Source organism: Hermetia illucens, chromosome 4 (genome assembly GCF_905115235.1).
Source record: "Hermetia illucens chromosome 4, iHerIll2.2.curated.20191125, whole genome shotgun sequence".
Classification (NCBI taxonomy): Eukaryota; Metazoa; Arthropoda; class Insecta; order Diptera; family Stratiomyidae; genus Hermetia; species Hermetia illucens.
This window is the reverse complement of record NC_051852.1, coordinates 88,040,509-88,053,756: the sequence shown is the minus strand read 5'-3', so window position 1 is coordinate 88,053,756 and position 13,248 is coordinate 88,040,509.

The following is a 13,248-nucleotide window of genomic DNA, read 5'->3' as shown; positions in this document are numbered from 1 at the left end:
GTCGATAACAGCAGGTTTCTTTTTTTGGCTGACTAGAATTTGATTTACTGGATGGCCACTATAATATATGATATAGTGGCTCTTCTCCTAGAAACCGGTCTCTCTCCAATGCATCTTCTACGGCGGTGTTTCATCGGCCCTATATTGGGTCAGGGTATCGGGTAGCTGCTTGAGATCTCCTTCTCTGTACAGGGAGCACACGTTCCTTGAGAAAATGGGCAAATCGTTAGTCGTTTCCTATTGCTGGGTTCGTCGTTGTGTTGCCAATCCATCCCGAGGCTTCTTTCCTGGCTGGAGGCTGGTACAATTTGTCCTGTTTTTAAGCGCGGAACGCTCGTCATCATTCTTTTCCGTCTGCAACTTTTAGTTAAGAAAGAGTTCTCAGTGGTGACCGTGTGGAGGTGGAGGGGTTTGGTAGTAGGCGTTTTCCAGATTTTATGCTCCATCGTGGATATCACTACGTTTTTCGCTTTGGGACCTATACTACCCTTCCAGCACCAGTTTCTAATAGACTGCCAAATTTCTTCTGCTTTATTCTCGTTGCTTGCTATACATTGGTAAAAGGCAGTGGCAAATAGTTTCTGCTATCGCAATCGAATTTCTCGAAACTTGTGACAACTGAAATTGATGGAGCTCTAAATCAATTGGAGATGAACTGTCTCCACTTTTGGACCAGGGGCTGAACCCAAAATTCAAAAAACAGATATCTTGATTATGGACCCATAATATTCTTGTCGTCACTTATCAAACAACTTTTAGAAATATCCTTCATCATCTATGATGCTTTGTTTCCCATATATTTGGCGGGTAGGCAGTTTATTCGTTAAAAAAAATTAATTAGTGTTCCGCATTATTGAAGATCGCAATTTGTTTACCCCAGCTATAATGGCTCCAATCAACAAAGTTAGCCTTTCTTTGCTTTGCTTTCCAGCGGAACATTTATCTTCTTTTAGCACTGAAACGTTGTTTGGTAGGCACTAGTAGACCATGTGCATAGATCGACATAATTTTTTCAGATTTTTTGGTGCATTTTTCCCAACCCAAGTACCCCTTCCCTTTCAATCAATATTAAAATTAATATTTGCTTCGAAAAGTACTAACGGAGACCTTTCATTTGATATCCTACATGACTATATTATGTTGTAGTTTACTACTACACCCCTTTTTGGACACCCTTACCAAAAACACATGAAGTTGGAAACAAAGGATTGTAATTCTCCAAGTAATAAGGAGTCACAGACTTCGAATCCACCCGCGACTTTAAGAAACCAGGTTGTGGCCGAGGTAGGCTTCACCAGATTCATGTCCCCACTGTCTGCACTTCAAAGCTGTGAGAATTAATTAAAAATTGGCGAGTGCCAGATGAAGTCTCATACTCCGGTCACCGTTACTTAGAATTTAGTCTGGCTATTGCAGACGGAGAGTCTGTAATGCAAACACGGAATTCTAGGAACACGGATTGGGCAAAGATCAATGAAGTTCTTGGCGACAAAGTGGAGCTCCCTAGGAGACTAAGAACTATTTTGGCGATAGAAGATCAATTGGAAACTCTGAATAGAACACTTTGAAGAGGTTTGTCCTATTTCCTGAGGCCAACGCGATAAAACGGTCCCATGTAGGAACTGAAAACTGCAATGACTCAAAAGGAACCAGTCGTCTGGTTGATTCGAATCGTGCTTGCAAATGTAATAATGAAGACGATTGGTTAAACTTCTTCTGTGACCCACAGCCCAAATATAAGAGGCTCATAAATCGTTCGAATCGACGCTCTTTTAGAGCATAATGTGAGGAACTGGAAGATGAAAGGGAGATTTCCAGACTGTGCAGAGTCCTTAAGAAGGATGAGTCGGCCAAGTTGATTCTCTTAAAAACCTGATGATATTTTCACGAACTCCAGAGTTTCGTCTATACAGACCCTCTTTGAAGAATACCACCGGGGGAACAGATTTCAGAAATGGGAGGAAGAGATTTCGCGGTATCTCCAAACCATGCAACACGAAGGTGTTGCAAGGGGAATTGGGACACTACGAGAGCGGTTGTTACCATTGAAAAGGCAAGAGCTGCTGTACTATAATTTGAATACTTCAAAGCACTGGCCATGGATGGCATCTACCTGGCGATGCTAAAGGATGGTGAAGAGCACTTAGAACAATTTCTAAGAAATGTCTTGGATATCTTGCTCTGGGTTATGTGCCTGCCTCTTAGCAGAAGTTTAAGGTGGCCTTCATACCAGGGAAAGATGACTACTCAAATCCAGAGAACTTCAGGCTAATCAGCTTAACATCATTTTCGCTGAAATGTCTGGGAGACCGGTTAAGCGTCATATAAGGGAGAAGGCGCTGAGGTCACACGTACCAAATGAAAACCAACAAGCTTACCAACGTGGAAAGTTCTGCGGGGCTGATTTTCACTCTTTGGTTTCACAGATAGAGGACGCAATTCTGAAAGGCGAGCACGCGATGGGGATGTTCGTAGGCATTGAAGTGGCTGTTGACTGTGCGCCCTTCTAAAAGCTGTATATGCCACCAGACAGCATGATGTTGACAAAACTCTAATAAGGTGAATCTACGCTATACTAATGTTCACGGAGGCCCCAGGCTTCAGGTATCAAAGGTTTTATTAATTTCTTGGGTAAGTATATTTGACTGCATAATGTGTCTGTATATTTAGCATGTCAGACCATACTCTAGTGTGATATTGATACTAATATATTACTGCATTCGTGTTGTTAATAAATATGCTTTGTTTCCGCTTATTATCAATTCTACATAAAATGCATGGTTTTTGAGTTATTTTGAAAATATGCACTTTTTCGATGAAAAATAACGACATGTTTGAACATGAGTAATTCATTGCTAACAAGTCTTGTTAGCACTCGGTCGGTATTTTCAAGACTAAAAAAATACACTAGCGAATAAACAGGGCAAATCTAAATTATTTTAAATAATTTAATGGCTGAAAGTACCGCGTACACTTAGATGAGTTATTCGAAAACTATTACTATACAAACAATTTTCAAAGAACATTTTTTCCTTTTTTCCTTCCTTGATAGGTTTCTGCGGTTATTTCAAATATAAAATTTTCCACGCGAGCTCCACTACCCCCGGGAGGAATGTAGATGGGTGCTATACATCTTTCGTTTCTTATGTCAACGTCTATTTCCACACCAAATTTCACATCAATCGGTCTTAACTGGAAACATTCAGAAGTCGCACCTGATTTTCAGTTTCAATAACTGGACTATTTGAGATATGAAGATATTTCTCAGTATTAATTACAAATAAAATTCAATTATGACAAATTCAAATGCACTCGTGGAAAGGACCGACGCCAAGTAATTATAAACACATTATTTACATAGCGCTAAAATATTATGTGAGGGCATAAAGGGACCGCATTGAAATTTTTGGAGAGTATTGTGAAATAGCTAAATCAACGACCAATTTAACAACAAGTCGGGAAACCGGAAGCTGGGCGCTTCAGGTACGAAAGGTTTTGTGTATTTCTTAGTACGTAGCACGTAATAAATGCATATATTATGTGAGAATATTCACTTTCGGATGATATTGACATTCATAGTCTTGAATTTGCAAGGAAGCGACAACTTTGACGTATTATAACTTTGTTAGTAATGGCGCTATTTCGACCAAACTTGGTGAGATCATGCTCTATGTTATACCCTATATTATTGCGAAATTTCATGGTGCTAACATGAACTTAAGGGGGGTTTTGCAGCCAATTACTAAAAATTATGGTAATTTACTATTATTAACTTTGTTTGTACAGATATCAGTATGGAAGGTATTTCGGAGCCCAGGCAACATATAGTGGCAGCCTTCTGATTTTTTTCAGATTTTTCGGTTTGGTAGTTTCTGAGAATGGCCCCCTTAAAGGAATGGTCACTTTCAACCCCCCGCACTCCCCACCTTTCCAACAAATGTCAAAACTAAGACCGGCTTCGAAAAGTACTAATTGAGACCTTTAATTTGATACCCCACATGAGTATATTTGATGCAAAAAAAATTTACACCCCCCTTTTGCATGTATGGGGACTCCCCCTTAAATTCGACGTAAAAGGATGTAACTCACTGTACGCGTGAGCGTTCACAGTTCCCATCTTTCTACCAAATTTGGTGTCAATCGCTGTAACCGTTTCCGAGAAAAATGCGTGTGACGGACAGACAGACAGACAGACAGACAGACAGACAGACGGACAGACAGACAGACAGACAGACAGACAGACGGTAAACCGATTTTAATAAGGTTTTGTGTTTACACAAAACCTTAAAAAAGAAGCCGGAATACCGGAAGCTGGTGCTTCAGGTATAAATGTTTTGTGTTCATCTTATGTGAGAAACTTTCTACCCACATTTTTTCATTCTTATATGACCAAAAACCCAAAATATTTCTTCATATATTTTTAAAATTACAAAATATACGTACACATTACAAACGTACATATTATGCTCACCCTAAACAAACAAACATTGTTTATTACCGAATACGATAATCATACCTGCACGTATATAAATTGATCTTACACATATTTCCGAGTTACTTAATGTACAAATATATATATTTGAATTAGACACGACCCCAATACTTCATTAGCATATGCATTGATATTGACATATAAATGATTAAAAACTACAACAAAATGTTTCCCCGCGATGACCACCGCCCCTCCCCTCCCCCCTCATATGAAATCACTTTGTTATGGTATTAACGAATTAATATGTTGATGGCGTCTTACACGAAATTAACATAAAATGTAAAAGCTTCACCTTTATAACTTTGTTAACAATAGTTACATTTCCTTCAAACTTCCCAAAGTTATGCCCAATGTTATCCCTTATTCAAGTGCCAGTAGTATTAGTTCTAGCATGAATTTAAGGGGTGTTCCGGGCTAAATTTCTAAAATATGATAATACACTATTGCATTTTTTGGGCGTATCCTCATAAAGTTGGACTTGTGTTCGTACTTATATCGATTGCTACATAATATGGAGTCATAGTCAGACAGTTTTCTATTCCGCGTTGTTAATGGCGACTAGTAACAACTAATCCAAGCAACTGAATAAACGAGCTTCGAGCTCTAGAGTTGGTGTTAATACTAATCTGAGTCTTAATACCAACCAAGCTCTGGTGTAGGAGCCTCCTTTTAATATTAGTCATGGATTTTGTTATTTTTATTTTCCAATTTTTAGTTACGTTTCCTTTGTTTGTCCAATTTATCTTTTTTTTGTCCTTTTTGTGGCTTTGTTTTTTTGTTTCTATAATTTTAAGTTCATATTTTGCATGGCTTTTCCTTGAATTTTATTTTCTGTATTTTGCCATTTTTGCCGATGTTCTCTTTTTTAAGGTTTTGTGTGAAACAAAACCTTATTAGAATCGATTCGATGTCTGTCTGTCCGTCTGTCTGTCTGTCTGTCTGTCCGTCCGTCTGTCTGTCTGTCTGTCTGTCACAGCCGATTTATTCGGAATTGGCTAGACCGATTGTCACGAAAATTGGTAGGAGTATGTGATCTGCCGTTCCCTTTACATGCAGCGACTGACGCCATTTTGTGCTAAGTTTAAGGGGGGCTCCCCATACATGTGAAAGGAGTGTGAAAATTTTTTCACAGAATGTAGCCATGTGGCATATCAAATGAAAGGTCCCAATTAGTACTTTTCGAAACTGATTCAATATTTGATATTGGGTGAAACATAGGGGAGTGAGGGCTCAAAATATGACCATCAAAAAGTGTGACAGGTCTCGTTCTCAGAACCTATCCAGACGAAAAATCTGAAAAAAATCGCAGTAGTGCATCTCTACGAAATCTAGGCCTCAAAATATATCCGGTTCCGATACCTGCACAAATAAAGTTAATAATAGTATATTTCCACATTTTGGAAATTTACCCGGCACCCCCCTTATGTTCATCCCAGAAGTACAAAATTTGGCTTGCGTATAACGAAGAACACAATGCACAATTTAGTGAAGTTTGAAGAAAATTGAACTATTAATAACAAAACTTTACAATTTTTTGTGAATTTCGTGCACTCTACAACTTGCATGACGTTGTCATCACATATCAATTCGTCAATACCACAACGAAGTAAGTTCCTATGAATTGGGTGGAAAAGAATTATTTTATTTTAGTTTTTTAATCATTTGTATATGAATATCAATTATTCCAACGGGACATGTGTGTATGTAGGTATATAGTATATGCGTGCTAATGAACTTTGCGGGTAATGCCTAATTCAGATAGATATAAGAAGTAAATCGGAAATATGGGTACGATCAATCTATATACGTGCCTATATGTGTACAGTATTCGAAAATAGGCAGTTTGTTTGTTTAGGGTGAACGTAACATCTACGGCTGTAATATGTACGTATGTCTCGTAGTTTTGTAGCTGTATATGGATAGAAAAATGTCCGTTGAAATTTCTTAGATAAGATGAACACAAAACCTTTATACCCGAAGCGCGAGCTTCCGGTATTCCGACTTGTTTAATTATTACAACGTATAGATTCTCTTTCAATTCGAGGACTCCTCTTCTCTTATAACCCGTGAAGCTCACAATATTAACTGAGCGGCTTTCTTCTCAATATTATAGCGTGGGGAGAGGCAGAGTGGGACCCCAAAGGCTATCGAGCCTTTATTTATTTTTTTTGTTTTTTCTTTTGTTTTCACTTTTAGCTCACGTATTTACTTCCGACAGGTACGGCCCATACTCCCAATTTTAGTCTATTAGGTGCTGATGCGGACCCAGCCATCGTTGAGATGATAAAAAACTCTTCCAAAAAAAAAAGAAATTACGGAAAAATCGATTAACATTTTCAAAGGCAGGAAGGTCGTATGATATAATACGAGTCGCTCGGGGAAAACGTCAACAAATCTAATGCTGGAGCTAAGTCTCTTAGCGAAAAATTGAAAATTTTATCGGCGAAGTGGGGAGGTGGAGGATGGATGATTTCCTAGATACAGCTGCTGGAGGAGAAGAGTTGTTACCACCTACCCTTTGGTGGCGGTAAGCTTATGCGACGAACTTATTTCACAAGACTGGTTTTAATGGATCTTCTGATAAGTTAGGTGCGCTCTCTGTACAACAAAAAGAAAATGAATCTTCTTGAGAAAATACGGAATGCCGATGAAAATATGGTAGAGTGGCAACAACTGTAGGATAATCCCGAAAAAAGGCCACTGGGTGTGAGTCTGAAAATCGACGTAAGTCCGGATAACATTATCAGGAAAATATTGAGGTTGAAGAAAAACCTCTCCCTTTCATCTTCTTCTTTTGCTTCAGCCTTTGTCGCATTCGCAAGCGAGGTCGGCTTGTCGTAATCGGTTTCACCATTTGCTTCTATAAAATGCCTGACCTGGATGCAATCTCGCGGCTTTTAAATCACCATCCAGCGTATCAAACCACCGTTGTTTCGGTCGGGCTTTTGGTCGCTTACCATCGATTTCAATGTTCAAACCAATCTTAGCAAGTGAATTCTAATTGGCGCGAATTACGTGACCATCCATCGAAGACGCCTCTCTCGCGCTTTTTCCACGATCGGTGCAACCCCATAGCGATCGCGGATATATTCATTTCGGATGTGGTCAAAACGTGTCACGCATCTAGTCCAATGCAATATCTTCGCCTCCATTACCGCAAGACGCCGTTCATTGCTTTTTATAGTCAGCCAACACTCAGAACCTTAGAGGGCGAAGTCAATTCGATCATCTTGTTTCTAACGATATTGCATGCATTTCCTTGGTTGGCCTGACGCAGGACCTGTCACCAAGAGAGATCAAGAGAGAGAGTTAATTGTGTTATGCCGGGCCCATATGTCTGCCAAGCGTTGACACGTACAGTGCCGTATGTATCAATCTGATACAAATTGAGTTTCCATGTTGAGGCATGTATAGATTTGATACATATTTGGTTTACATTCGAGGCCACATGTATACTAATAGTTATATAACATCATTTGTAAACTCCTCAACAGTATAGAGTAATAAAAAAATACTCCTGGCCTGGGAGTGTGACCTAGTCCAGAGATGCTGGCCTTAGACTTTTTTATAGATTGGCGCTGCAGGTGCTAAGAAAAAGTGGGAAGCGCAAACGTGTGGATGTGAGGATGTTTGGCTAATCCGCTGGAGTATTCGTTTTTGGCACAAACCAAAAAGCTGTGTGCGAGATGAAGGAGCGGTGTAAAAAAAGTTATTGAACGAACTTTGCCGATCTAGCACGAACTTCGCCGACGTGGAATGTTAATTATACATTGCAGTTGCAAGCGGTTTGGAGTTTCCCAGTAGGAAACGAATGCATGAAAAATATTTTTACTGCGCGAACAATACTTTGCTTACTTGCTTTGAAAATGAAACTTATGCTTTTTCAATAATATACTTGTAAAATATAAGCAACAAGCGTGTTGAGCGGTTTAATACGAGCCACATACGTGCAAGTAAGTTGTAAGTTTCAGGGAGATTGCACGTTTTTCTGCAAGGTGCGGTTTCAGCCAGGCGTGAAGTTTGCGGCAAGTGGCAAGCATGTAGTCCCGGCATAACACGGTTGCTTGGCGTTCTGACTCACAACATCCTCCATCTAAAGCAGGGTCCACTACAGTTTCACGCTTGGGTTTTACGCTCACCACAGGATACGGTGCCACATTTTATCGACAACCAAATAGTCGTGGTACCCCTTTTAAATTTAACCGTTATATAGGAACGGCATCCTCCTGTATCGGGTCAAAAATTCTTCAAAGAATTTTTTACTAAAATACGGTTGAGAATTCGCAATAGTTCTTGCTAAGAACCCAAGTCTCCGAGACAATACAGTAGAAGCTTTGACCATATAATGAGGTTTTCTGAACGAAACAGTTCTTTAAGCTGCTACAAACAACCGAGATTGGATTTCGTCGGCATATCTATTATCGATTTCAACATTTACAAAGTAGTCATCCCCTATTTTTATTTTTTAGTTGAATAACGCTGTTTAATACTGTTTAATATTTCATTTTTTCATGCTGACGTTGCCACCATATATGCCCTCTACTTGTCTTCGTTAGTGTGCAACCCAACATCTCGTGCCAATCGTACATGCTAGATGAAGACCTTTTGTACACCTCGAGTTTTCTTTCCCACTATATCAATATCATCAGCATAAGCCAGGCTTGAAAAGAATGCTGCTTCTGGTATTTATATACACCAGCGTCGCAGATCAATATTTTCAAGGCCAAGTGTCTTAAAACGTGGTTAATGGTCAATTGTCGGGAAAGTGATCCTACTATTTAATTGGCGTCACATATTGGTCAGGGCTAGTGTTATTGATTTTATTGAGAAACTGAGTTACCTCAAGATCATGTACGGTTTTATGCTGGCTACGCTATGGTAGGGAGCCTTAAATTTGACAAAAAATTATGCAAACAATGCCCATATTTCTACAGTTTTTCCACTGATTTCCGCAGTGGTGAAATCTGATCTGTTTCTGATTTCAATGGTCGGCCATGTTCCGGGTGTATGTGACAATCCGAATATCTTAGAGATGTTACTTCATCTTTTTCTCTTCAGATTTTGTCCCGTTCACAAGGGGGGTCGGCTTGCCATGATTGGTTTCGTCATTTGGTTCCATCAAATGGCTGATCTGGATGCAGTTGCCAAATTTTAAATCCCATCTAGCGTATCACTTACCATTAACTTCGATGTTCAGACCAATCTTGGCAAGTTAATTCTCGTTAATGCAAATTACGTGACATACCATCAAAGACGCCTCTCTCGTAATTTTTCCCACCCCATATCGATCGCGTATATCGTCATTTCGGAAATGATCAAAACGTGTCATGCCAGTAGTTCGACGCAACTAAGAGCGACAGGACGGACATCATTAGGTAAATCCGTGAAGCAATGTCGTAACGCAGTTCTCTATTAGCTGATAGCATTGACCCGAGATATTTAAATCACTCAGTTCTCGGCAGGTCACTGCCGCTGACGTTGATTGTGCCTGTTTCATGGCGATCCATTGTCAAAAATTCTGTTTTATTCAGATTCAAACTTAGATCATGTTGCATGAGACGATCATTTTTGCTATTAGGGGCTAACAAAATATCATCTGCATAAAGCAGACGTTGGATGCTCCGTGACACTGTCCATAACAAGAACAAAGAGGAGTGGTGAGAGGACGCTTCCTTGATTAACGCCAACAACAGGTCGTGGTAGAGAAATTCAACCCAGCGCACGACTTTTTCTGGCACTAAGTGTTGTCGTAAAGCATACCAGATGAATTCGCTTGGCACACGGTCTCCGGTCCAGAAATGCAATGTAAAGAGCGCGATGCTTTTCACGGTGTTTCTCCATGAGTAAACGCGCAGCTTGTATTGCGTCAGAATTTTTGCAGTTCTTGACAAGCCCAGCTTGATTGACAGTTATTTGTACCATTTCGCAATACGGTTGTCAAGAATGCGCTGAAAAATGTTCATGGTATGGGAAAATAACCGGATCAGACGGTAATTTAAACATTCATGGGTGTCCGCAAAATCGATTATACGTTCGTCACCCTCATTGCGCTTTCCAAATCCCTGTCCCCTTGGTGTCAGTTACCGTCTCCCAAAGGTCACCGGCAATGATGATATAGCATCGGGAAGTTTCCAGAACACCTTTCTCGGGATCAGGTCGACCTGTCTGTTGTGCGTATGCGGTGAAGAAGGGAATGGTGCGATCAGCTGATATAATGGTGAGCTTTAACAGCCGGTCATCAAATCGTTAGAATTCTTTAATGGCATCACGGAAACCCTCTAAGATGGCAATGCCAACACCGTTTTCAGTGTAAGGACTATCAAAATAGAAAATTCTATAGCCATTTTTACCACGTTTGTACTTCAGTGTCGCACCACACCATCGGGATACTTGCAGACACCAAATATTAACGCGCCTTTTCCGAAGGGCTCTCGCGCGTTCCTCGGTCTTTCCAGTTAAGGTGCCAAGATTTACTTACTTACGTCTTGACGCCGCCCAGGCGTGAAGAACCCTTGCTCATTTCTCGACAGGGCCGAGGCCCGTCCTGGCGCGTCGAATGAAGTGGACGCCTCAGCATTTTTCCGAGGCTTGCTACTCGATCAGATCATGTTATTTCTAACGACACTGGATGCGTATTCTTGTTCGGATTGTCGCGGGATCTGTCACCAGGGGAGGTCAGGCAGGATTTAGCTTAGTGGAATAACTCCAAGTATACTTTATCTGTCTCTTTCCCTGATCTCAGCACTTAGCACGGAAAAATTACAGCGGATATGATGAAAAACTTTCGGCACCAGCTGGGAAGAGATATGCTGAATATTGTATGGCGCAGGCCTCAATGTTATGACAACGCCGCATCAATGTTAGGTATACATGGAGGAGTGCAATCCAAAACCTCGGTTCAGTGCCCGGGCTAATCATACCTAGAATCTTTGCCGAATCCATACGTTCTCATTCGTTCCTTTCAACGTTCTTCTCATCATCGACAAAAAGATGAAAGTTCTTTCAAAATAAATCAGGAAAACGCATGCTCGTTAATGTAGTCATGGCGATTCAATAAAAATTGTGAAAACAAACGTGGAACAATGTGAATACTTTAGAGAATATGGAAATTCTGTAGAATTTAAAATTTATTGTGTTATCAAAATCTGTTTGCACACAATTATCAATTGTTATCATCTTCAGGTGGAAATACATTTGAAAAACCCGGCACAATGTCGTGAACGAAAATACGGTAGAATTTTAGCAGACTCGTATCGACTATCTTGTAAATGAACTCTTAAAAACTGTCAATTCCACATCTTCAAAAGCGCAATTCTTCAAGTCACCTCAGGAGAACTACCCGCCCCGCCCATTTGTAATACGAGCAGACAATATACCCGGCTTGTTTTTCACAACACAAAGTCCGGTAATGTCCCACAACTATCCGATAGGTCTTTAAGGGGGGAAACCGCAATAGGAGGTTTTCAGAATCGGTTTTTTTAATGCATAGATCGTTAACTTAGCTCTTCCAGAATACGCGCAGCGAAATTCATGTTCCTTTAGATTTTATGAGGGTGGAACCAAGAGAGGAGGTTGAGGAGTATCTTGAGAGCATCTGGGGTACACGCGGTTCTTTGAATCTTATTGAACTTCGTCCTATTGTACTTTTCGCTTTACATCATACAATAGAAGCGGACGTTAGGATGGGGTGCACTACAGCTGTGTATATCCACAGAACCACCCTCACCCTGATTTTATTGCAAAGGTTCTCTTGCAGGCTATGAGGCTTTCTTAATTCGCAGTTCTATGTTCAATCTCAACTTAGCTTGGGATCTAGGATGAGACTCAGATACATTGGAGGAAAGAACCCTTCTCTGTTCATTCAAGCGTGGGAGGTAGAATTCCGGTGCCCTTGTGTTTGTGGTGAATTGCATCATTTCCGTTTTGGTTGCATGCCGAGTCCGCATCTTGCAGCACACCTTTCACAACGCTTCTTCAATGATGTTACTCATGATGGAAGGAAATAACCCCGATACAGATATCACCAAGTCGTCGGCATATGTCACCACCTTTATCTCGCTCCTGTCCAATACCCGTAAAAGTTCGTCCATCACTATTTGCCTGTGAGGTAGGCATGCTCCGGCTTAGAGAAAGGCCTTATCTCCTTAATCGTCCTTAATTTTCCAGGGCGCGCTCTAGAGTCTTCAACAAGAAAGAAGCGAGGCTGATTGGTCGAAAGTTTTTCGCGTCTGCCTGCTTTCAGTTCGAAATCAATCGTGCACATCTCGAAGGCTGTGGTTCGTATCCTAAAGAAATACTGCTCCGATAACTCTCAACAAGCCACGAGTAACCCTTCCTAGACCTGCCTTCATAAGAAACTCCAGACATCCCGGTTTCGAGCCTAAGCCCACCAATTCGATATCCCTAAAAGTTGTCCGGGGTCCTGACCTACGCCATCGCTCCATCTCAGCCAGGGTCTGCCTCGTTTTCTTTTTCTACCATAGATGTTGCACTTATTGACTTTTCGGGCTGGACTATCCTCATACATACGGATTAAGTGACCCGCCCACCGCAACCTGTTGAGCCGGAACCGGAGAGTTCGTTTTTAATAACTTGACCAAACTTCCTCCAGTCGATACTCCTAGCACCTCTGGAGGATTTGTAGATCTCTGTAACGAGATCTAGACTTAAAAGTACCCAGGATCTGTAGTTAGATGTTTTCCAGTTCTCCACCCTAAAGAGCCATTGTCGGTTAGTAGGGTGATATCAAGGACTTG